The sequence below is a fragment of the Mercenaria mercenaria genome, chromosome 9, assembly GCF_021730395.1.
Source record: "Mercenaria mercenaria strain notata chromosome 9, MADL_Memer_1, whole genome shotgun sequence".
Classification (NCBI taxonomy): Eukaryota; Metazoa; Mollusca; class Bivalvia; order Venerida; family Veneridae; genus Mercenaria; species Mercenaria mercenaria.
The window spans coordinates 66673996-66700595 of NC_069369.1; the positions used below are offsets into that span (position 1 = coordinate 66673996).

The window sequence follows — 26600 nt, forward strand, 5'->3', positions numbered from 1 at the left end:
TCATATGACCTTGACACCTAAATGTGACATTGACCTTAAAGCTGATACAGGCGCTCTGCACGTCGTCTTGATGTGGTAAACATTTGTCAAGTTTGTTTAAAATCCTTTAAGGGGTTCACAAGTTACAGAACGTAGTCGAAACGAAATTGCTTACGGACAGACGGACACACAGACAGACAGACAGACGGCCAGATGAACACCTGTGGTATCCCAAAATACGTCCCCTCATAATAACAACAAAGGAATGAAGACGCAAGCTGTTAGTATTACGTTTTCATCAGTTTTCACAATGACTTACCTACTGACCTACATTTTGATCCCAGCTGACCCAGTTTAGATTTTTTCATGTCGGACATCGACGACGATGGAATATGGATACACTGCAATCAGACTAGCTCATCTTTTCAACTTGGACGCAGATGCGCAACTTATAATAGTAAAGAACATTTCAGGAAAGTGTTATGACGCTAGATCAAATACTTTTTGCGATATATGTAACAAAACATTTCTCTGGTGAACAGACGGACGGAAAGACAAATCCAAATCTTATCCTGTTCGGTGACATAACAAGCCAGACCTTACCATCATATAGGAATATTTTTACCTACCAAACATAAATAAAATTATCATGTTGAGACGGTCCCCCTGAAAAATCGATCGTCTTAGGTGTTCACAGTCCACGTAGACTTAATTCGTAAATGTCTAATAATGCGCAATAAGCTGATAGAATGCACACACTTTTAAGATGACCGCGAATTCGATTTCCCGCTTTTACATTCTTCCGTATATCCTGTCATACTGAAGATTAATTTTGGAACTGGATCATACTGCAACAAACAATTTACTTTATCACCTAGAGGTCAACAAACAACCGCATTTGCATGCCTATTCAAGTACTGTAATCTATACAAACATCTACTCGAAGTACGTTAATATTTCCAACGGCAGTCTTGCAATTTCTTTTCGTGCGAGAACTGCAGTGTTTGGAACATTGATTCGAATTGAAAAATTTGCATTATGCCTTTACATAATCACTACGAATCTCAAATTAAAAAGTGATCAATATTAAACGGTTACGTAGCTTAATCAAACGAAAATTTCTCGTTGTGCGTTACAATATAAGGGAGAATACTCGCAACACCGTCTCATTATGCTTGCTGGAGTAATCACCCATTTTATACTCGTATATTAATTTCAAAATATTGTTGTCTTTTTTTCTTTTCTTTTTTTTATAACATCTCTAGGGTCTATAAAGTATTTACAGTCTATAAATAGCCAACGAACCATATGTACAACACTTTATCTGAGACAACGTTTCACATATTCGCAACTGTAAATATCAGAATCTTATTTCATACCTTAAGCAGTTAAGTGTCAATGGCGATGACCAAAATGTTTCGAAATTAGCATGAACTCTCTATTGTACTATTCAATTTACACGTCTTTCACTAATATTATTTTAAATTTGTAATTTATGCACGTTCCATTCTCTCGTCGTCGGAGGGGCGGATCCGCCCTGTTGCAGCAAAATACCCTTATCCAAGACTGGTGGCTAAACTTCGGATATCAACCATATATCAGCCTCCTTGATCATGGAAATTCATGAATCAAACAAAAAGCGCCATCCAGTCACACTTTTCTTATGCAATCACTTATACATACACGCACATTCTGTTAGTCAGTACTTTTATTCGAACATACATATCTTCTCAACTTTTGCCTCTACTCCTCATAATCTCTGGAAATGTACACCCACATCCAGGACCCAATAGTACAATTTCATCAGACAACTCATCTTTATCCGCATACAGTGAAATATTGCAAAGTGGTCTTTCTGTTATGCATCTTAACATTCAAAGTCTCAAGCCTGAAATTGACATTTTAGAAATAGAAGCTCAGCCTTATGATATTCTTATCTTCACAGAATCCTGGCTATCTCCTGTAATATCAAATGACGATCTTCTCATACCTAACTATATTTAATTCGCGATGGCCTTCTCGCTAACATCGTGATGACCTTTCTGTTGCTGGATTAGAGGCTCTCTGGCTTGAAATAAATTCAGACATCGTGTCATCCTTGTAGGAGGCATCTTTCGTCCCCAGATTCAAAAATCAGCAATGGCTTCTGCTTGAACAGTCCATAGACCAAGCTTTTAACCAACCTGTGAAAATATCCTAGTTGCTGTGACTTTAACATCAATATCCTAAACACTAAGACAAACAAGATATCAAATCTAATTTCCTCTTACCAGGCAGAACATTAAAATTTCATCACCAACACATTTTACAGAAAACTCATCCTCTCTTATTGATCTCATTTTTGTTAAAAATAAAAATCACATACTAACAAGCTTTATGGCCAATCCATTCATTCCTGACATGATTCGATTTCACTGCCCTATTGTTGCTGTTCTTAAACTAGACAAACCTATAAACGCTACATTCAAAAGAAAAATATGGTTGTACGACAAAGGTAACTATGATCAATACAAAACAATACTGCATAATACTACCTGGGACACCATAATAGAAAACACTGACCTTAACAAAGCCACTGAAGACATCACACACGCAATATTAACTGCAGCACAACAATCAGTTCCAAATAAAACAGTCACAATAAAACCAAACGACATTCCTTGGCTAAATAACACGATAAGAAAGACTATTAGGAAGCGCAAAAAGTAACACAGAACAGCGAAACGACTCAACACTGAACAAGCTTGGACAAAGTTTAAAACAATACGTAAGGAGGTTACAAAACTAATACGAATATCAAAACAAAACTACCAAAAATAAACTCATTGAACAAGTAAACTCAAACACAATAACAGCGAAATCTGGTTCAAACTGCTAAAAAACTAACAAATAATACAACAGCTCAGACAATTCCAACGCTACAAGACCAAAATACACAAGCATTTACAGACCAAGAAAAGACAGAACTCCTTAACCATTTCTTTTGCTCACAATCCACCATAGATGACATTAATGAAATTTTCCACCATGCCCATCCTCTACTACAGCTACCCTAACGAATATTCTTATTACACCAACAGACGTCTCTGATGCTATATCTCTCATTGATCCATCTAAATCATGTGGTCCTTATCTCATCAGCCCTAAACTTCTTCGAGAAGGTAAGGCAGAACTTTCTGAACCTCTTTCCAAGTTTTTCAATAAGTTATTGTCGCATGCCTTCTTCCACTCGTCCTGGAAACTAGCAAACGTTACTCCAGTTTTTAAAAAATCAGATCCCTCTAAACCTTCGAACTATCGACCAATCTCCCTTCTAAGCTGCAAAGGCAAACTTATGGAACGATGTATTCACAAATATCTCTACAACTATCTCACACAAAACAATCTTCTCACTTCTCTTCAGTCAGGCTTTATCAAAGGTGACTCTACAGTGAACCAACTGGTATACCTTCATAACGACACCTGCAATGCTCTCGATAACGGCAAAGAAGTTCGAGCCGTGTTCTGTGACGTGTCGAAGACCTTCGACAGGGTGTGGCATCGCGGGCTTCTTCATAAGCTATCCTCTCTAGGTATTAAGGGCTTACTTCTGGACTGGATAACCTCATACCTTTCCTCGCGTAAGCAGCGGGTTGTGTACGCAAATGTATTTTCCTCTTGGTCGACCATCAACGCTGGTGTCCCGCAAGGATCTATTCTAGGGCCTTTGTTATTCCTAACATACATTAACGACATTGTTTCAAACATCGGTTCTAAAATTCGTCTTTTTGCAGATGACACTAGTCTTTATATCATCGTAGATGATCCATCTTTAGCCAGTACCACTCTGAACGCTGATCTTGAAACTATACACTCTTGGTCCAAAGCATGGCTCGTGACATTTAACCCATCAAAACAGAATCCATGATCTTTTCAAGAAAACACTTTCAAACCCAATCATCCTCAATATATATATGAACAATATACCAATCACTGAAGTGACTGAACACAAACATCTCGGTCTCACCTTTTCCTTGGATCTAAAATGGTCCTCACATATATCTATTACTTTGAAAATAGCTTGGCAACGAATTGGGATAATGAGATCTCTTAAATTTCTATTAAATCGACAAAGTCTCGAACGAATGTACTTTTCATTTATTCGTCCAATCCTGGAATATTCTGATGCTGTTTGGGACAACTGTACAGAAGCTCTAAATAAACGAAATCGAGGCCGTCCAGAACGAGGCTGTTCGTATAGTCACCGGTGCCACTAAACTCTGTAACATCCAGAAACTCTTACTCGATCTCGGCTGGGAACCTCTGACAGAACGACGAAAAAAACATCGCCTTGTTTTGTTCTATAAAATGGTCAATCGTCTATCACGCGCCTACCTGTCTTCACTAATTCCTGAAAACCAACATAATATCAATACTAGATTTAACCTAAGAAACATCAGAAATATCTTTTGCCAGTCACATTCATACAAATCTTCCTTTCTTCCTAACACAATAACCGACTGGAACTTACTTCCTCAACATATCAAATCATCCCCTTCAGTCAATGCATTCAAATCAAATCTGAATAAAAACCTACCGAAATCAAATCCTTTATTTAATGCAGGATCCAGAAAAGGCCAAATTCTTCATGCTCGATTACGCCTAGGTATGTAGCTCCCTTAACTATGACCTCAACCGCCGAGGAATCACAAACACCGTAGATGTGAATGTGTGAAATAGAAACTGTCGACCATTATCTGCTTCATTGTCGAAAATACCAAAATCTCGAACCGACATATTTTCCAACCTCCAATGCGCTCTAACTCTTAACAATCTACTGTATGGTGACGAACATCTATCTTATCAACATAATATTTCTCTATTCACTGACGTACAACGATTTATCATCTCAACAAATAGATTCTCAATACATAAGCTGCGACAATCAACATCCCCCCTTCTCCCACCCACAAACGATGACGAGAAACAATAGCATAAACATGCTCGTAAATTCTTCACTCATCATTAAAACACACACGCACACACACACACACACACACACACACACACACACATAAACCACACAAAAAATTTGTATTATACATATACTTTTCACATTCATATTCCGATTAATACAACATGATATACATACTTACACAGCCTAGTTACTACTCTTCATCTAACCTCTGTTTTTCTTATGGAGCGGAATTCATATAAGTTTTAAGTAGCTTGTTTTCCAATCCATTCGATTAAACATTTCTTTGTTTGTTTGTACTATTTTGATTGATGTATGTCTTTTTATCAAACTTTGTTAATTTGAATATAGTACTCATGTTTGTATATACAATTTGTGGAAATAAATACACTTTAAACTAGAGTAAAGCACTGAAAAAAGTCGAGCGCGCTGTCTTACGGACAGCTCCTGTTCCGTGTTTCTGTCCATCAGAAAGAAAAAAATGCTACACATATCGCAAAAAATATTATAGCGAGCCATGCCTCTGCACGTCGTCATAATGTTGTGAACATTTGTGCCAAGTTTCTTTAAAATCCTTCAAGCAGTTAAGTGATTACACATCGCACTCGAACAAAGTTATATACCTTTGACCCCACTCTAAGTGTGACATTGACCTTGTCTCGATGTGGTGGACATTTGTGCAACGTTTCTTTAAAATCCCTCAAACAGATCAAGAGTTACAGAGCGGACAGGAACCAAAGTCATATGACCTTGACACCTAAGTGTGACCTTGACCTTAAAGCTGATACAGGCGCTCTGCACGTCGTCTTGATGTGGTAAACATTTGTCAAGTTTGTTTAAAATCCTTTAAGGGGTTCACAAGTTACAGAACGTAGTCGAAACGAAATTGCTTACGGACAGACGGACACACAGACAGACAGACAGACGGCCAGATGAACACCTGTGGTATCCCAAAATACGTCCCCTCATAATAACAACAAAGGAATGAAGACGCAAGCTGTTAGTACTACGTTTTCATCAGTTTTAACAATGACTTACCTACTGACCTACATTTTGATCCCAGCTGACCCATTTAGATTTTTCATGTCGGACGGCGACGACGATGGAATATGGATACACTGCAATCAACTAGCTCATCTTTTCAACTTGGACGCAGATTGCGCAACTATAATAGTAAAGAACATTTCAGGAAAGTGTTATGACGCTAGATCAAATACTTTTTGCGATATATGTAACAAAACATTTCTCTGGTGAACAGACGGACGGAAAGACAAATCCAAATCTTATCCTGTTCGGTGACATAACAAGCCAGACCTTACCATCATTATAGGAATATTTTCCTACCAAACATAAATTAAAATTATCATGTTGAGACGGTCCCCTTGAAAAATCGATCGTCTTAGGTGTTCACAGTCCACGTAGACTTAATTCGTAAATGTCTAATAATGCGCAATAAGCTGATAGAATGCACACACTTTTAAGATGACCGCGAATTCGATTTCCCGCTTTTACATTCTTCCGTATATCCTGTCATACTGAAGATTAATTTTGGAACTGAATCATACTGCAACAAACAATTTACGTTATCACCTAGAGGTCAACAAATAACCGCATTTGCATGCCTATTCAAGTACTGGCTATATATAGAACTTGGTGGAATTCCACTGTATACGTGTCCTTTAAGCAGGATATAAAAGAGATCCCGACAGAAGTTTAAGCTCAAAGCCGCAGGTGTAACGGAATAAAAAGATAACTATAAGTAAGTACTTGTTTTTTCACTACTGATTTTTCTTGCCTTTTACGGACATATGAATTTAACATTAATTTTGCTGAAACATTCAAACTTCATAATAGAGGAACATTAGGTAATAAAAAAGACATCAGTTAGTTTAAATATTTTAGAAAAAAAATGGATAACAACATTACATTGTTCAAAATAGATATCTAAATGATAAAAATATAGTTAGTATTTGAATTTCTTTTTCCGGCTACTCCAGACCACCCACAGACAATCAGTTGCTTTCAACATATTTTAAACAACTAATCATCCTTGACCAACGTCATTTATGGTTATAAAACGCCGAATTATTGAGAGCAGTCCACTGCACTATCGTTTTATAAAAAAAGTTGGTGGAATATCTAGAAGGAGACACGACATAATGCAAAGGAAAGCTCTATGTATACATGTAATGAAAACTCTGAAAACCGGACCCTGCAAAAAACAGGAATCATCTGAAAAATCGGACGATTTTCGAAGTCCCAAGATTTTCTCTTTTATATTCAATTAAAAAGCACTCTGAATACCGGATACTTTAAATTTTGAAAACCGGACGGATTTTCGCGGCCTAAAAGGAATATTATCCTCTAAATTAGCTAACACGGAGAAGTTAATTGATCTATTGTAACAGCTGTGCAGGTGGTTTTTCATTACATGTCATTCTTTGGCAGTGTGGAAAAGATAAACACCTGTATTTTCATTAATCGTTAAATATCGACATTTCAATGAAGCATTCCCAGTGATTTATAGCAGCTTGTCCATTCATGTCTGCACGATAAGAGAATCATTCTTTTCATCTTTAAGTATTATTTAAACTGATGTTAATATGATTCAGTTTTAATGTATAACAGAGAAGTACAATGCAGATTTCAAAAAGACATTAGAAGATGCTTTTGTAGAAAAGCGCATGTCTCCCCCAATACATAGCATTAATAGACTAGAAGTCAATAGGGGACAGGAGCAAAAGTCCAAGAGGTACCGGTGGTTGTCTACAATAGGGATCATTTACTTGGCATGTCCAATCATCCCACGAAGTTTCAACATTCTTGGTCAAGTAGTTTCTTCTCAAGTTATTGATCGGAAAGAGTTTCCATGTTCAGGCCAATGTGACCTTGACCTATGATGGAGTGACTACTCCATTATAGTGTCCAGAAGCCCTACCATCCTTTGAAATTTGAAGGTTCTAGGTCAAATGGTGGGGGATGGGGGGGGGGCATAATTAAACACGAAATTAATAAGAATACCACTCACAAATCTGTGCAAAATCCTCTGAAAATTGGAATCCTATGAAAACTGGACTTTTGACTTGGTCCGGACAGAGTCCGGTTTTCAGAGTTTTTACTGCATGTTTGCCAGATGTAAAAGACAAAATTATCTTTTATGTATGTATACTAGAATGTGTACAACGGGGTGTCTGTAATCTGTATACTATAAAACCTTTCTGTATACAATCTGTAAACGAATGGAGTGGTCTCACGTTCAGTCATTATTTACTATATTTCCAGTATATAATCTACAGTCTCTTTCACTGCCGTTTGGTATATTTAAATTGTTTCCTACATCTGTACCGTTTGTATTTTATACCGATCAAAATTTATTATTTTGCAAATTAACTCTCCATTTATAATTAGCAGGCGGAACATTTAAAATTTAGTGGTCCCTACTATAAAAGTAGTTTAAAAAAGGTCTTAAAAATTAAAAGTTATATAAGCGGTAACTTTATTTTTAGATGAATATGTTTGGGGGCTGTTGCCCTCTTACCCCCGCTTTTCCTCCACATCCCAACTTGCTGCGCATGCGCATTGTAAACTTTCGGGGACCGATAAAGTGCATTCTACCCTAAGCGGGGTATTATTGCAACTTTTTTTCTCATACATTTTATTTTGCAATTTCAGGTATGCTGCTCACCATTGGTCTTGGAATCGCCGGATTTGTTGCTGGTCCTGCCGTGGCCCCGATAGTATTGGGGGCAGTTGGATTTGGTGCCGGTGGTATTGCCGGCGGAAGTCTTGCCGCATCTTGGATGGCTTCATACGGAGGTACTGTTGCGGCTGGCTCTGCTCTTTCAGTTGCTCAGTCAGCTGGTGCGGCAGGAATAGGAATAGCGGGACAGATAGCCGCGGGGGCTGTTGGAGCGGCAGTCGGAGCCTTAATTTTATAAGAATTCATTCATAATGTGCAAATGGCTGAGACTAATTTTCGACAGAACAGTTGCAGCGTGTTTTAGAATTGGACCATTGCTGAATAATCTTTGAAATATTGTTACAATTTAATTCAAACTTCTTGGACTGAATAGCAAAGAATACAATTATACTTCTAATCGAAGTAGAAAATTAGCTTTAAACGAATCAATCGCATATTTTATACGCCAGAAAATAAACCATAATAATTATTTCATTAGCAAAACAGATATATCTATAATACACGCTGTAAACTTGATTTTGTTTCGGTATTTGTTACTTTTGTTATTCTTTTTCATGCATTTTATGTCTACACTAAGTTTCACAGGTCATGTTTTTGCACAAAGCTATTTCTTATTCTTCTCCCCAGTCTAACGTTACAGATGTAAAAGTCCGCATTTGATATAGGCCTAAATATTGCCGGGCCTTGATGTGATCTCAAGCTCAACAGCATAAAAACAAACATGAATACTTTTAACATTATAATTTGAAAAGAATTCTCTAAAGTTCCACTTTTTCTACAAAAAATGTTATGGTAGATTTTCCCGTACAGCACCCCAAACACAGCTACAGTCTGTTCTATAGAACCAACTGCACACAATGACTCCTCCCTGGGATGATACAAACAAGATTTAGTTTTGTTTGGTTTTAATGAAAATTCTCTGGAGGTACAGAATGCAACAAAGTAAAGTAACAGAAGACTCGGTTTAATTAAGACTGCTCACGACAGGTAATTAAATGTGAAACATCCCTCCTGCCCCTTATCACCGGCTAAAGTGGAACTTCATTATACATACAGATAGAATGGACACCATGATCTAAAAGGACCAGAAAATATAACAACACTTGTCCAAGTCACACTGACAAAAGTTCTGTTCATACGGCTTTCAAGCTTTTCATGCCCTTGTACATGTGTCCTTTCAGGCATTTTTGTCGGAACACCTTTCAACAAGCCAGCTGGATGGTTGCCTCACTCACACAGATGAGGGGTAAGTGGTTTGAGGGTAGCTACTTAATCAACTAGCGCAAGGAGGCTTCCGATTTAAAAAAATGAAAGAACTTTAACATTCGTCTGAATGTGATTTTCGCGTTATTTCACTTTGTGACTCTCCACGAAGTGTTTCTGCTAGATCTATTTTGTTTTGAAATTTATTAGGTCACTAGGACTTTCGCAAATATTTTGACTTTTTGTAATCGTTTACACTACACCCTCACAATTTGTTCATTCATGAAATGCGATATTTATTAATAAAATCGAACGAGTATATGTTGTCAGAGTACATGTATATTTCTGACATTGCCCGACAAAATTGAAAAATGTAATGAAAATAACGCCAACTTTCGATGAGGCGTTTCTTTATATCGTCAGTGTATAATGTGTCCCCTTCTTTTCTTAGCAGTTGGAGAAAATGATGGTTGTATCTAACTAAGATAGGTTACAGAAAAATATGGCGTTTTTTTTTTCATTGAACTATTTTCAGGTTTGCCAAATACCCTTTACTTGAACATTTTGATGTAGAATTTCTGTTAAACACTATGATTTAATCTACATTAGTTTTTTAAGTGCAGCCCAAAGATGCAGTTTAATCAACATGTTAATATCATTCTGGCAAATAAAGGAGCAGTAAGAAAAATGCCATGTTCCAGTGTTGAGCCTGAGTGTATGATCACTTTAAAATGTCATGTGGTAATATGTGATATGGTTTCGTTGTATGGCATTCACTGGACGTTATTAACAAACGTGTGACGTAATATATAACGTACACTTGTTCAAAAATATAAGTGATTTGTGGAGATTTACGTCGATCTATACGCTTCTGGTGGTGAGGAAGCCCAGATGACCCTCTATAGACCTTCTTTAAGCTAGCCGGATGGCTTCCTCACACCTTAGAATCTTAACCCTATGTCAGGTTTCGATCTCACAGCGATTTTAACCACTAGGTCACAGAAGCCCCTTAAATATTGATTTAAACATATAAAATTTCTCGCTCTTCTAACTAACATCAATCTTTAAGCGCGATAAAACTGGCAGTCAAGAGCAACAATCTAACTAAGGATGTTTATGTTGGTATAAACAAAGTTGTGTTTCTTGATATCATAGCAAGGTATAATTTGAGACTGTAAATAGCGAAATCGCATGTCTTTCTCTTACATTTATTGATATGTTCTGAAGTATTCTGATACATTTAATGTACCGTCAAGTAAATCGGATGCCCTCGCGTTTCCATACTCTATTACAGCTGAACTTCCTTGAGGGGGCAAGTCTACAAAGAGGCATCTTGAATTAAGATATCACTTTTTGTGCTTTTGACAAATTACGTTGTATCTAGAGATCAGTTGTGTTACGAGAGAGCAGTTTGCCTTCTGATAAAGCAAGTTGTAATGTATTTATTGGTGAAAAAAGACACTATTCCGCGTTGGCTTTAAGAGAAAGTCAAACGGATAAATCAATTTCCATGCCGAATATTCTAAATCAAAGTGTAAATGTAAGGTATAAACTATGGCATTCAAGTTACGGAAGAAGTGTCATTTCGTATACCATTATTGTCCACAGACATTTGGGCTCAGAACCTTACCCCACCCTCTTCCGTCCTTGCTAACTTTCGGCGAATATTTTTAGCATTTTGAAACGAACTGAACATAGTTCGCGACATTAAAACAAGATTTGTTACAATTTCAGCATATCAAACAACAACAACAACAACAACAACCCACAACAAGGATAACGATTGAATAATTATAGATGGGAAAAGCGCACACAGATGTTAAGAGATTGAAAGCCAGTAAAATAAATATTAGAAGACAAGACAGAAATTGGTGAGTGTTCCAGATATGACACGAAGGATGCCATACCATAGGAGTGATTTCTACTCACTTTTCTCAGAATGTTCATAATATCAAGAAAACGAGTAAACGGTCGTTTTAAATGGCAAATTACAGTTACAGGCCACATATTTAAAGATAGTAAACTTTCGTTTTTAATGGCAATGGCATATAGTTACAGTTAGTAAACGTTTGTTTTAAATGACAAGGCCATACAATTACAGGCTATATAGCTACAGTCAGTAAACGTTTGTTTTAAATGAAAGGGACATTAGCAAACGTTTGTTTTAAATGGCAAGGCCATACAATTACAGGCTATAAAATTACAATTAGTAAACGTTTGTTTTAAATGAAAGGGTCATACAGTTACAGACCATTATTTAGTAAGCCCGCCCGCTTAACTCAGTAGGTAAGAGCGTTGGTCTACGGATCGCGGGGTCGTGAGTTCGATCCTCGGGCGGGGCGTATGTTCTCCGTGACTATTTGATAAACGACATTGTGTCTGAAATCATTAGTCCTCCACCTCTGGTTCATGTGGGGAAGTTGGCAGTTACTTGCGGAGAACAGGTTTGTACTGGTACAGAATCCAGGAACACTGGTTAGGTTAACTGCCCGCCGTTACATGACTGAAATACTGTTGTAAAACGGCGTTAAACCCAAAACAAACAAACAAACAAACAAATACATTTAGTAAACTTTCGTTTTCAATGGCAAGGCCATACAATTACAGGCCATATAGTTACAGTGAGTTAACTTTCGTCTTCCATGGCAAGATCATACAGTTACAGGTCATATAGTTACATTTAGTACTTTCGTTTTACATGGCAAGGCCATACAGTTACAGGCTATATAGTTATATTTAGTAAACGTTTGTTTTAAATGGACGGGCCATACAGTTACATGCCATATAGTTATATTTAGTAAATTTTCGTTTTAAATGCCAAGGTCACACAGTTACAGGCTATATAATTACATTCAGTAAACGTTTGTTTTAAATAAAAGGGCAATACAGTTACAGGCCATATAATTACATTTAGTAAAGTTTCGTTTTCAATGGCAATGTCATACACTTACAGGCCATAGAGTTACATTTAGTAAACTTTCGTTTTAAATGGCAAGGCTATACAGTTACAGACCATACAGTTACATTTAGTAAACGTTTGTTTTAAGTAGAAGGGTCATACACTTACATGCGTTATAGTTACAGCGAGAAAAGTTTCGTCTTCAATGGCAAGGTAATATAGTTACAGGCCATGTAGTTACATTTAGAAATTTTTCGTTTTCCATGGAAAGGTCATACAGTTACAGGCCATACAGTTACAATGTCATACAGCTACATGACGTATAGTTACATTTAGTAAACTTTCGTTTTCAATTGCAAGGTCATATAGTTATAGGCCATACAGTTACATTAAGTAAACGTTTGTTTTAAATAGAAGGGACATACAGTTACAGGCTGTATAGATACAGTGAGAAAATTTTCGTCTTCAATGGCAAGGTCATACAGTTACAGGCCATACAGTTACATTTAATAAACTTTCGTTTTAAATGGAAGGGCCATACAGTTAAAGGACGTATAGTTATATTTAGTAAACTTTCGTTTTCCATGGAAAGGTCATACAGTTACAGGCCATATAGTTACAGTGAGTAAACGTTCGTATTCAATGGCATACACTTACAGGCTATATAGTTGCAGTAACTAAACGTTTGTATTAAATGGCAAATCCATAGATTTACATGCCATACAGTTATAGTTAGTGAGCGTTCGTTTTAAAAGACAAGGCCATACAGTTAATGGCTATATAGTTACAGACACTTAACGTATGTATTAAATGACAAGGCCATAAAGTTACAGGCCATACAGAAATAGTGAGCGTTCGTTTAAAACGGTAAGGCTATACAGTTATAGTTAGTAAACGTTCGTTCTAATATGGCTCGATTTGATTACTAGATAAACAAAGATGGAAATCAAGCTCTGTATATTCTGCGATAAACAACGGTTGATGCATGGACTGGTAAGAAGGCATTATGACGTCAATTATGACGTCAAGTTGCCGCATGACGTCCGATACATTACCCCTCGGGCAAATGAAGTCAAGCATAATATTTTTTAAAATATGTCAATGTGCATGTCAGAATGAAAATATTCAAACAGTCGTTCAGATACTTCAGTATTAATTCCTACGTGTCTGAAATCCGAACCGTGGTAACTTAGACGATAAACCACTAGAAGGCCTTTATTATTTGTTAATTTTAAAATGGTTAGGTCATACAGTATCAGATTCCGCTGTTGTCAAACGGCAAAGCCAGGATGTTGACCCTTTTTAATTTTAGACTTTCTTGAGGACGGACTTCAGAACAAAGATAGTGTAGTAAAATGTAAATGAATGTTAATGAAATGTAAGTAAGTAAGTAAGTAAGAAAGTAAGTAAGTAAGTAAGTAAGTAAGTAGTTTATTATTGTCACATGTGCCTAACAGAAATTAAATTATAATAAGTAAACATACAAAGCAGCCGGCTTCAATGGACCTACGACCTTTGAGTCACCAATTGTTTTAATACGTGATATGAGGTCAAATGTTTAAACAATAATAAAATGGTTACAACAATAACTTTTTTATTTTGGTTATAATTACAGGCAGAATTCTGAACCGTTAATGATATTTCTAATGTTTTACAGTTAATAGATAGCCTTATACTAGATGGTGTACATTGTTGATATTCTGCACAAATATGATTCAACAATATATTTTGCCGATTGTCAATGGGTATGTGTTTAAGAGGTAAGTTAGTTTCTGTTCTGGTATCATATCAGCACATTCATTCATTGACATCAGTTATTTCCCACAGTACTGTACACAGATACGTATCTGATTATATTTTTCAAATCAAGTCAAACGTTTTTGTTCTACTGGTTCTCCTACATATCGCCCCGTTTCTATCCTTAAAGGATTAATCCAATTAACCAATTAATCCAATTGAATAACTAAACAAGTGTACAGAACTTTTTAGTGGGGGGGGGGGGATTTTTATTTATTTATTTATTTTTGGTGTGGGGGTATGGGAGTAACCTTTCTTGTAAGTCTGTATCAGTGTGTTTATACATGCGTGTCTAATCAGAATCTAACTTAGTAGTATTGAAAAGGTACGGTGGTTGCGACATTTAGCGGTGTTGCGAAATTTAACGGTGCCGGGTTTAAAGGACTAAATAAGTACCATTTTAACGAAACATTTCGAGATAAATAAGTGGATATGTGGTTGGCAGAAATATGGCACCATAGATATCACATAATTTAAGATATTATCAAGGTCGAACGTATTTTGGTTCTGTATCATTTTAATTACGTTAGCGAAACGTTTGGAAACGAAAGTAGGAAAGAACGTAATTTCCCTTATTTTTCTAATGTTTGCATCTTTTTAGCATTAAGTCGTCCATAGATGGTGTGAAGACAACATACAACAAGTGGATAACAAGCAGTTTTGTCACTTGCCTGATAATAACTGAATAAGTGACACTTTTACGAAACATTTCGAGATAAATAAGTGGATATGTTGTTGGCAGAAATATGCCACCATAGAAAATACATACAGGTGCATACTAAATATGCAAATTTATCATTCCTTCTGAAAGCTATAAATCATATCTATAAGTTGCCCAAACCATTAGGGGTGGTCGTAGAGGACGAAGTAGATATACATTCATTCATTCCGTATAGTGGACGAAAGGTCTAACTGTTAATCGCCAATTTGGGAATGTATATTAACTGGATATCAAGAAAACTTCCACAATAACCACTTATTTATGTATTTATGCGGATGGCAGAAGTGGGCACTAACAGGCAGTTTTGTCCTGTTAACATAATTATCTGGATAACACGCAATTTTGCCACTTGCCAGATAATAACTGGATATGTGACATTTTTAGAAAAAACTGTCTACATAAATAAATGGATATGTGGTTGGCAAAAATATGCCACCATATATATCATTTAATACACCATATCTTGAGATATATCACAATTTACATTTCATAATATCATAAATCACAAACTGAATATAGCTTGTAACAAAGCAATACGACCGGGAGGTATATCATTATATAATCCCAATAATAGGACGTTTTGGGACCGCGGGATAACTTTTGACTGTTGCTGGCCCGAATGACAACTATGAAATAACAGATCATAAAATAAGTCACACTGATAAGCCAATAAGTAAGGTAATCATTATCATGCAAAATTTTGTAATGGGTAGCGACTAGTCTATAAATAATTAAACCTATAAACCTAGATCACGCGCACAGTTGTAAATCATTTTTATGATGGGATGCATAAACTTGTAAGATGATCCCAACTTTGGATAACGAATTCGATTTCTTCCAGATATCCTGTCACACTGCAGATTAATTTTGGATCTGGAGCATCTACTGCAACAAACATAATTTACTTTATATTAAGCCCATATAGGGTGGCGGCTGTATAAAACTGGGGGTAAACAAACCACCGCATTTGCATGGTTGGTGGAATTCTACTGTATACGTGACCTTTAAGCAGGATATAAAAGAGATTCCGACAGAATTATAAGCTCAAAGCCGCAGGTGTAACGGAATACAAGGATAACTATTAGGTAAGTGTTTTTTTTCACTACTGATTTTTCTTGCCTTTTACGGACACATGAATTTAACATTTGCTTAAACATTCAGACTTCATAATATAAAAGGAGGAACATTAGGTTATCAAAAAAGTAAAATAAAATAAAATAATAATAATAATAAAAAAAACTGACATCAGTTAGTTTAAATATTTTAGATGTTTAACGACACAATGGAAAACAACATTACATCTTTCAAAATAGATATTAATGATAAAAATATAGTTAGCATTTGAATTTCTTCCTCCGGATACTCCAGACAACCTATAAGTGGAAAAGTGGATAAATTTATTACCAAAATTAGTTGCTTTCAACATATTATAAATAACTTATCAAACACGAACAAACTTATTTGACCAACGTCATGGTTACAAAACGTATAATTGAAACCAAATCCAATGCACTTTCGTTTTATAAAAAGCTTTTGGAACACCTAGACAGTGGCGTAGCTTCTATATGGCACTGAAGGCCTGGGCCTGCAGATTATCCGAGAAAGTGAAAAAATAAAAATGTCAAATAAGCAATAAAAATCGAAGGGTAAGGGGGGTTAGGCTGTAGGAGGTAATGAATCAGTCACTAACGGGAGCGTACCTGGATGGTTTTGAACTGTACGCTAGATATGAGCAGCACAGTTACGATGCTGCGAGTATGATGTAGGTGAGGGAGGGGTCTCCATCTCCCAGAAAATTGATATTTAGTGAATGTTTTAGGCAAGAGATGCGTTCTCTTGCTATATTCCAGCGTTAATCTATTTTGTTTGTCACATTTGTACTACATATTACGGAGATAATCATTTAAAATCAAAGATTAGCACACCGCTCATGCTTAATGGCAGGGATCGTGACATTGTCTAAAAACAAAAACTGCAACTCGAGCAGCCCAGGATATTTTGAGGAATACAACCATTTTTCATATACTTTATTTATAATGAAGAGTTCTAATTAACTTGACCATGAAATTGTATATCACTCTACCACGGCTGAGACTTAGAACGTTGAAGAATCAGAGTTCTGTGAATTGCTCTACACAATATACTCCCTGTTTTCGTACATTAGACATCAATAGTAACAGTAGATATATGGTTATGTTTCAAAATATTTGTGTCACTGAAACACTGTGTCATTCTATGATATATTTTATTGTACAACTGCCAAGACCCGCTCACGCCAAAGGGGCCTAACACTATGGCAGTTTGGGTAACTGCATCTAACTGCTACACACGTGAAAACATCGAATATTCGAACCGTGTGCAAAGCTGTCACTATGATTATTTATTTATTTATTTATTATTCATTTAATATCCTCCACAACATCAAGATTACATAGGCAATGAATGGAACGTTACCTAGCACATTAAAGGTATACTAGGTTTTTTTGGTTTTATCATAATTGAAATCTTCGTCGTTAATTAATGCATTGCGTCTGCATCCGCATTTTGGTAAGTTTTTGATACCTCGCACTTTAAAGGTATACTAGTTTTTTTTTTTTTTACTTTTGTTGTAATCGTATTTGAAATCTTCGTCAGTGTTTAATTTAATGCATTGCGTCTGCATCAACATTTTGGCAAGTTTTTGATTAATGTATCTATGCACACATTGCAAACGTTTCAAGTTTTCTCACGGGAAACTTAACATTTTTTAGTCATTAAACATCTAATTTTGGCAAAATGCAAATTTAAACTGCGCAAATTGCTAAAAGTACTTCTGTATTCAGATCTGGATATAGATTGATAGATGTTATTGCAACCATTAATAAAGTCTTCGATATCACGTAAGCAGTCACGTTTTTCTTACTCGAGATAACGGAAGACTATCAGTTTTATTCTCCCACTGCTCTGTTTTATTACATCTTATTCATACTTGAATAGCAGTCAGGCGGGTGATCCTTTGTGCAAACAGATTCCGACATGCCCAAATTGAGTAGAACGAGGTTCAATGGGCAAAGTGATATGTAGGTATGTTTGTAGAAACGAGCGCTCGGTAGTTGCCGTAGAAACTTGCATGCACAACGGAATCTCGCTTTTGACTGAGTATCGCAACTAGGGGTTTGTGGCAAAATGTTTCGCCTGAAGCGGTGGTCTAAATCTAAAACATCCAAACATCCAGTTAATATACATGTACCGGTATGCTGAGATTTAGTGTCAATTAAATATAAATCATTGACTACATTTTTTGTAATAGCAGCAAATATTTATACTGTGTTTAGCTATACATGCATTACGTCTTATTTTAAACCTAGGGCATATAGTACTGTTAATACAGATAAACCTGTTACTTTATGTGTACCTCAACTATATGAAGTAACTGTTCATATTTTCAAATATGAAAGTCTTTAGCTTGTATCCGCTTGTATCTTTGTATGTTCGAAACCTCGCACGAGGTGTCTATTTTTTCATTTTTCATTGTGAGGAAACCATCAGGTTGGCTTTCTGAACAATTTATGGCTTTATCCAGGTATCAGTTCATGGCCTAAAGTTATGTCCGAAGGAGACATCCGGGGTCTTCCTCCCAACATTAAACACTGTTTAAAGCTGGACAGTTCTTTTGAGACATAAACACGAACTTGTAAAAATTACAGTTGATGATTTTATACTCAACCTCTGAAACTGTTTAGGGTTTACCTACATAATTGTTTTCCATGGCATTAAAACACTTGCTTTACTTTCATTTTTTGCTTGTTTCTACTTAAGTTTGTCACTTAGGCAGACAGAAGTTTTAGTTCTTGTGAGACATATCTATGCGAAATGTCTTCTACATGTATAGAAAACTTCAATTAAACGGATGCACAATATACACATATGTAATTAAGATCATATGACATTACGAATTCATTTAAAATATACGAAACTTAAAACGATTCACAATATATGTTCAACATCAAATGATATGTCCGTACTCCCTATATAAGGTTTGTTCACTTTTACGCTATAGATCACAATAATCCAGATGCCACTGATCATATGAACTGCAAACTGCAAAGAAGATAAGTATGATATACAGAAATGAAGCAGTATCAGTATGCCCAGCTTTGTAAGCAATGTGTAATTTAGAAAGAAGAAAAATACACATTTATCGTTCGAAGGTGTTGCCACCGGCCGTTCCTGTGCGGTTCCCACTGTGTTCCTTTATATGTTCGTTATGTTCTCGCTGACAGTTTGTGTCGAATTTGAATTGTACGCACAGGCTTATAGGCGTATGCCCAGATACGCGCCTGACCAATATTGAACATGTAATTAGAGCGTATTTATTACACATTTCCATGATTAAAAAGATAAAACCGATACCAGTAGTTTTAATTATTTTCTCGCTCGTATACCACCGCCCCGCCAATTATCGCCCCACAACTTTATTAATGTTGGCAAATAGACAGTACTTGAGCCGAAAAAAGGGGTTGCGAATGTCATGATCAAATTACGCGGACGGGATTCGAACCCGTGACCTCCGGGTTAGGAGTCCGACGGTACTTACAGGATTTTTTTACCAAAAGGGGAAGGGGCCAAGGCCTGTTATTTGAGGGGTGTGGGGGGAGGGGGAGGAGGGGGAATAGCTAGGTATTTGAGCAAAGGGGAATAAAAACCTGATGTAAAGTCAATTTTTGTGGAAAACTGCATGATTTAAAAGATATTTACTGAGGGGAAGGGGCCTATCAGCGGCCCCTATTATGAAGGGGGAAAAACCCTGATTTAATTCTACCCCTACACCTCGGTGCCTCTCAATAATCCGTGAATCTAATGCATATTGAAAACACAAACTGTTTCAAGTTTATTAAAGTTTGAAAGTATTGTTTTTGATTAAAGAAGTCTAGACTGTGCTGTAAAATCTGTTTCATAGTACAAAATGCATATCTTTAAGTGCGTATACAGCTTATTTTTCAGTTGAATAATTATTGAAATGTGCATCTGTTTAATAAATAATGATTTACTACATTTTATCGGTGAATAAATATAATCAGAACTTCGGATGCTTAGTAATTAAATCAGGAGTGCGTAGCATGAGTGATTTAATTACTCGCATCATTTTATCCATCAACAAAATACAGGAACATATTTTTTATCAGTCACACTGTGAGTGATATAGGTATGCTATTTCTTTTATTAGCATTCAGCAAAAAATAAACAGAATTTGTTCGGCCGCACGAAAAACCCAAATATACCCAAATCTTACCCAAATATACCCAAATACACCCAAATCTTACCCAAATCTTCTCAAAATACATTATATTTAGAGCAAATCTACTTATAATTATGTAAAACGAACGTATTATTACTGTTTTTGGTAATTTATTTCCTATAAATAATTCGAAAATATTGAATTATGATGACCAAATTACTGAGCAATGTATTCATGTCAACGATTTCAGTGAGGTGGTCATGAGAATAACTGTCCGTGATAACACCTTGTAATGTGACTTGCTTTCGCTTAACGATCCTTGTAAAAAAATGAAACTTTAGGACCAATTTCTTATTTATTTCACTTGATAAACAGAGCTGTTCACTGCCATCTTTCACATAAGAGCCTGAAGAACGGTCGTGAAAACTGATATCATCACCTTTTCTAGCCACATGAACTTGATATTCAATCAGACGATAAAGTACACATCTTCCGCAAAAATCAACCCTTCCCCCGCGCACCCGGTCCCTTCTATAAACAAATGTGTTCTTTAGAGATCGTTATTTTTAAGAAGGAAGATAGTTCTTTGAATATGAAGCTTCTGTGACTTGATACATCGAAAGTTTTATTTCATTTTCTGATTGAATATCAAATAGCTGTGGGATAGCTAATTGCAAGATAATAAAAATGTATGAAATTTATGTGAAGAAAGTATATATATGTATGTACTGCCTGTAAGGCGTTTAGTTTCAGTTTTAGGTGGGAAAATCGCACGTGCGTTCCAACTCGTTTCAAGTACGTATTTTTAATATCACCTACCAGCCAGTGAAATGAACTGAAGAATTTACATACATTATGTACATGTATAACAATCATGTGTATGTGATGCACATTATGCTATTGAAAATACAAAACAGAACAGAACAGAACATAACTTTATTGAAGAAGCACAGATTACAAAATAACATTTTGCAATAACATGTGCGCAAAACATATATACAAGAAATTCTCAAAGGGGTATTGGTATTGGTGATAAATACATTTTATATTTGTGGGGACAGTGGTTAATCTTTTCTTTTTTATATTATCTAAATTTAATATACTGCAGACATACATAAAACGGACGACAAGAGTGCTAGTAGTTTGTATACACGGGCAGGGGCAGTAATCGCCGATTGTCACAGCCATTTATGTTTTTTTTTTCTCAATAAAAACATCAACAACTACAAAAACATACAACAATGGCTCATACATAGTTTAGTTACTGTTACTATAAATTTAAACTTAAGAACGGACATGGGACAAGTACTGTAACTATAAAAACGGACTTAGGTGAATACTGTAACTTTAAATTTTAAAATTGTGAACGGACATTGATGAATACTGTAACTATAAAACGGACACAGATGAATACTAAAACTTAAAGATTAAAGTTGTAAACAAGCGTCGATGAATAGTATGTAAATATAGATTTAAACTTGTAAACGGGCATAGTTGAATACTGAAGCTTTAAATTAAAACACGTGAACGGACATGGATGAGTACTGTATCTATAAACCGGACAAAGATGAATTCTGAAATTAAAACATTAAAGTTGTACTGTAACTCAAAATTTAAAATTGTGAACGGCCATAGTTTAACACTGTTACTGTAAATTTAAACTTGTGAACGGACCTAGTTGAATACTGTAACTATAAAACGGACATAGATTAATACTGGATCAAAGAAAAAAATCCATTTGGTCATTCTCGACCTGTTTGCTACAGTTTGTCACTAGAAGCAAAATTGTTTTCTTTTAAAAAATATGATGAATATGAGCAAAATTATTTCCTTATTGGTTAAAATTTGAACAATATTCTAACTGTTACTATTTGATACATTTCTTTACAGAGAAATAAAGACAAAAGGCAAAATCGCTATCAAAATATTCTAATCATGACACATTAATTTATTAATGCATCTAAAACCTGTCTAAAAGAATTGATAAATAAACAAGAGCTGTCCGTAAGACAAGCAAGCCAGCACGCTTGACTTTTCTCAGTTAGAGCTTTGCCAGTAAAAGGGGCATAAATCTGTCAACATTCTAATCAGAGTTATGGGGAATGTTTCTGATGGTGTAGCTTTTGATAGTAAATAACTATTTTAAGATTCAAGTCAACAACTTTGATAGTAACAGAGATATCGGACGTTATATAAAACTTTAACCAAAAAATTCTAAGTTAAAAGGGGCATAGCTCTGTCAAAATTCAAATCTAAGTTATGGGGATTGTTTCTCCTGTTGTAGACTTTGATAGGCAATACAATTTCAATAATTTCATATAACAAAATAAATCGTACCAATACACTCGTAAAAACGAAAAATAAATAATCTCGCACCAATGATAAGAAAATAGCAAAATTAATTTACCTGTGTCAAAAATAACTTTATTAGTCCGAAAAGTATTCTATAAATGACACACTTTTTGCTGCTATTTTAGTTTTTATTATCCCCCGACGAAAGTCGGAGGGATATAGTTTGGCGTTGTTCGTCTGTCTGTCTGTCCGTCCGTCCGTCCGGAGCCATATCTAGGAAGTGGTTTGGAATATTGATATAAAACTTTATAAACACGTTTATCACTATGAGTTTATGCGGCCCGTCAAGTTTCAGTCAGATTGCTCTAGTAACACCAGAGTTATGGCCCTTAGAAGTTTAGAACTAGTGTTAACTATATAGGGTACTATAAATATGGCAATTTCTGCATCATAACTTTTGATATATTTGGCCTAGAACTATGAAACTTAAACAGAATTTAGATCACCATAATGCGGTTGTGTACACACAATTTCGTTTGGATAGTTACAGTGAAATCTGAAACCTACAAATACGCTGTTATATTCGATAATTTAAAGATTTTACTGTCATAAATGCTTCAGTTTCTTATAACCAGTAACAAAGAAATGAATTAAATGATAATATTGATTATATAGATCTGATTGCTTGACATGAATAAAAAATAAGATTTAGTAATTTTCAACTAGTCATTACTAGATAACAATTAGATATTTAGATATCTGTTCTTCTAAATAACAATATAATGCGAATCATAAGTAATTCAAATATATAAATAAGCGAAAGAGCCGTAGTTATTAATCAAATCCCGCCAAATACGCGTGCGATTTTGCATAGGTAATAATGAAATAAACAAGCGGTAATGAAAATACTTTTTATAATTGCGAAAATAAGCCATATATTGTTTATTTCATATTATTTTCATTAATCTTTCTTGCAACTTAAAGACAATATTGGTATCATTTATATATACAAAAAAGAGCAGTCGGAGGACAGCAACGCTAGGCTATTACACAGCGTTGTTAACTGAATAAGTATGAGTAGAAAATGGGCATAATTTTGTAAAAAAAAAAAAGCAGAACATAGTTATAGATCCTGTGTAATGTAAGTCAGTTCTTCACAGTACTTTTAATCCATCAACACAAGTGGTTACTGAGATAGCAGCTGACATACACAAACTTAACCAAATCTGAACGTGGACGCACAGGTTTATAGTCAAATAGCTCTACATATTTTTCAATTAATCGAGCTAAAAATAATTTTGCATCAGTGATGATGAAATATGCATTTAGAGTCAAAATCAATTTTAGCCTATGTTTTTTATTCTGTGTAAATATTCTGTCAGCTTAATTGGCACATATATATTTTGTATAGAATTACACATAATTTTGCCCAAAACCGATGAATAAATATCATTTTAATAGCGCCAAAATCACAATTGGTGCATTATAAAGATAATCTGATTTTTTTATCTTTCATTGGCGAAATAACTTTACAGTCTAAGAATTTCAACTATCATTTTTATATGAAATATCATTTTATAATACGTATAAATTAATTATTATAACTCTGTACAATATTACGTTTTCATTCCTTATTTCCCTTTTTATTGGTACTAAGTAGTGATCACGGTATCACCTTTGACTGGATTATCCCACCGTCCTTAATTGCCTATTGATGTACCGCACGTGTATGTTAATCGGGTGTTCGCGATACAATGAACAATTAATTAAGCAATTATGGTGTCACACTTTTGTTTATTATCTTGGAGGATGGTAATAAATTCACGTGGATTTAAAGAAATATTTCTATAAATATTTTCACAGTCTCTAGTAACTTACGGGAGCAGCCATGCTTTTTTAGCTCCACTATTTGGAGAATAGGGGTGCTATTCTACTCACCCCGGGCCCGGCGTTGACATTCGCCGTGATTTTTTATTGAACACATATAATGTGAAAAAAAAGTTCGTTGAGAACAAATTCAACAAAAATAATGAAATTTAGGAGAATTATGCGAAAATTAAAATTACGTATCTGTTGATTTTCTTATAATTCTTTTTAAGTGACGTCAACATTAATGTGCATAAATTAGCGTCTGGTGACATTTGATGAGGACAATTTGTTTTGTAAACTACAAAATGAGTTAACTGAAAAGTACAATTATTTATATATAACAATAATTGCAAGAAAATGTGTACTTTTCTCATCTAAATATTTCTAAAATATAACTCAGCATTTTTTTTTAAATGAAACAAGGCAGTTTTCCGGATTAAATATATATAACGTTTTTTTGCTTTGTAGAGGACATTTGAGTGGACAACCCATTTTGTGGATTATAGAAATAAATAAAATTGGTTGTTTGAAAAGACGCAATATTTCAATACAGGACCAAAAGTGTATATTCTCCAAAATAACATGTGAACAAATGATAATTCTTTAGATGTTAAATATGTTATCAAAAAACAGTACATACAGATTTTTGTCTCGCGTGGGACAAATTCTAAATTTAATTTCCTCCATTCCTTCTCTGTTATTTTAGTATTTTTAAACAAATTTGCGCATAATATCCGGAAATGACTCTCCGTCAACACTGCAGACGACATGTGTGCAATTTCCCGCCTTTAAAGGAAACACAAACGTATCTTCACAGACGGCTTAAAGCAAAAGTAACATGGGACATTGAAATTTTGACCGATCAATACGAATAATGACGACCCTTTTTAATCACCTTTTTATATTTTTAAAACAGTAATGCATCATGACATTCTATATGTTGTTTGGGGGGCGGGGAGTGGGCTCCGTGGCCGAGTGGTTAAGGTCGCTGACTTCAAATTACTTGCCTCTCATCGATGTGGGTTCGAGCCTCACACGGGGCGTTGAATTCTTCATGTGAGGAAGCCATCCAGCTGGCTTACGGAAGGTCGGTGGTTCTACCCAGGTACCCGCTTGTGATGAAATAATGCATGGAGGGGCATCTGGGGTTTTCCTCCACCATTAAAGCTGGAAAGTCGCCATATGTGTCGGTGCGACGTTAAATCCAAAAAAAAAAAATGTTGTTTAGGGGGTTTGCGGGTGTCCGACCACAGCTGGTGGTTCAGAATGCCTCATGAGGGCTCCGTGCCAACTTTGAGGTAACCTCATGGGTTTAATCTCACCCAACTCTTTAACGTGTATTTTAATAATATATATCCCTGTATGTATGCATACCGCTGACACGTTATTATATATTGTAATTTAAATTTTTTGCGGTATTTGCGTTGTCAATTAATGACGTATTTTTCCTTAGCATGAGCAGTTGTATCGTTTTGTATCGTTTTATAATTGATACACTGGTATAGGATTTGAAAATTTTACCAGGAAAACAATATCCTGATCTTAGGGTCGTGGTTTTGAATCCCGAAAGTTGATTTGGCCGCGACCTCAATGCATTTGTATCAAGCCGAAATATCATTGTATTCCGTTTGTATTTTTGAATGTTGTATTTATATGCATGTTTACAGTGTGAAACTGAACGGACTTCAACTACCCAAACTACCACAATGTTTCTTACACCTCTTGATGCTGTACATGCACATGATACATGGAATGACACGTAATTTGTGTTTATCAGTCCGAAAGCTACTACTGTGTTGACTGACGTTTAATATTACAGCTTGATGCAAGTTCACTTAATAAAAATTAATAATTAAAAAAATTTCCACCGGGTTAACTTGGGTTATGAAAATGTACTGTGTATTTCTTATGTACTTATCTAATTAACAAAAGCAAAACTTATTCTAATATTTTATTTTTTGTTTTTAT

General features: G+C 35.4%; 2 protein-coding genes across 2 annotated transcripts in view; both read left to right on the forward strand.

Moving 5' to 3' along the window:
* LOC123547366 (interferon alpha-inducible protein 27-like protein 2A) overlaps nucleotides 1-26600 on the forward strand; it is a 110437-nt gene that overhangs the window by 34876 nt on the left and 48961 nt on the right. The gene's annotated exons all lie outside the window — the stretch shown is intronic.
* Nucleotides 16081-26600, forward strand: part of LOC123546276 (interferon alpha-inducible protein 27-like protein 2A) — a 37127-nt gene continuing 26607 nt past the window's right edge. The window contains exon 1 of the mRNA XM_053551620.1: nucleotides 16081-16338. The gene's annotated coding sequence lies outside the window, so the exon portion shown is untranslated. The remainder of the gene's footprint in view (nucleotides 16339-26600) is intronic.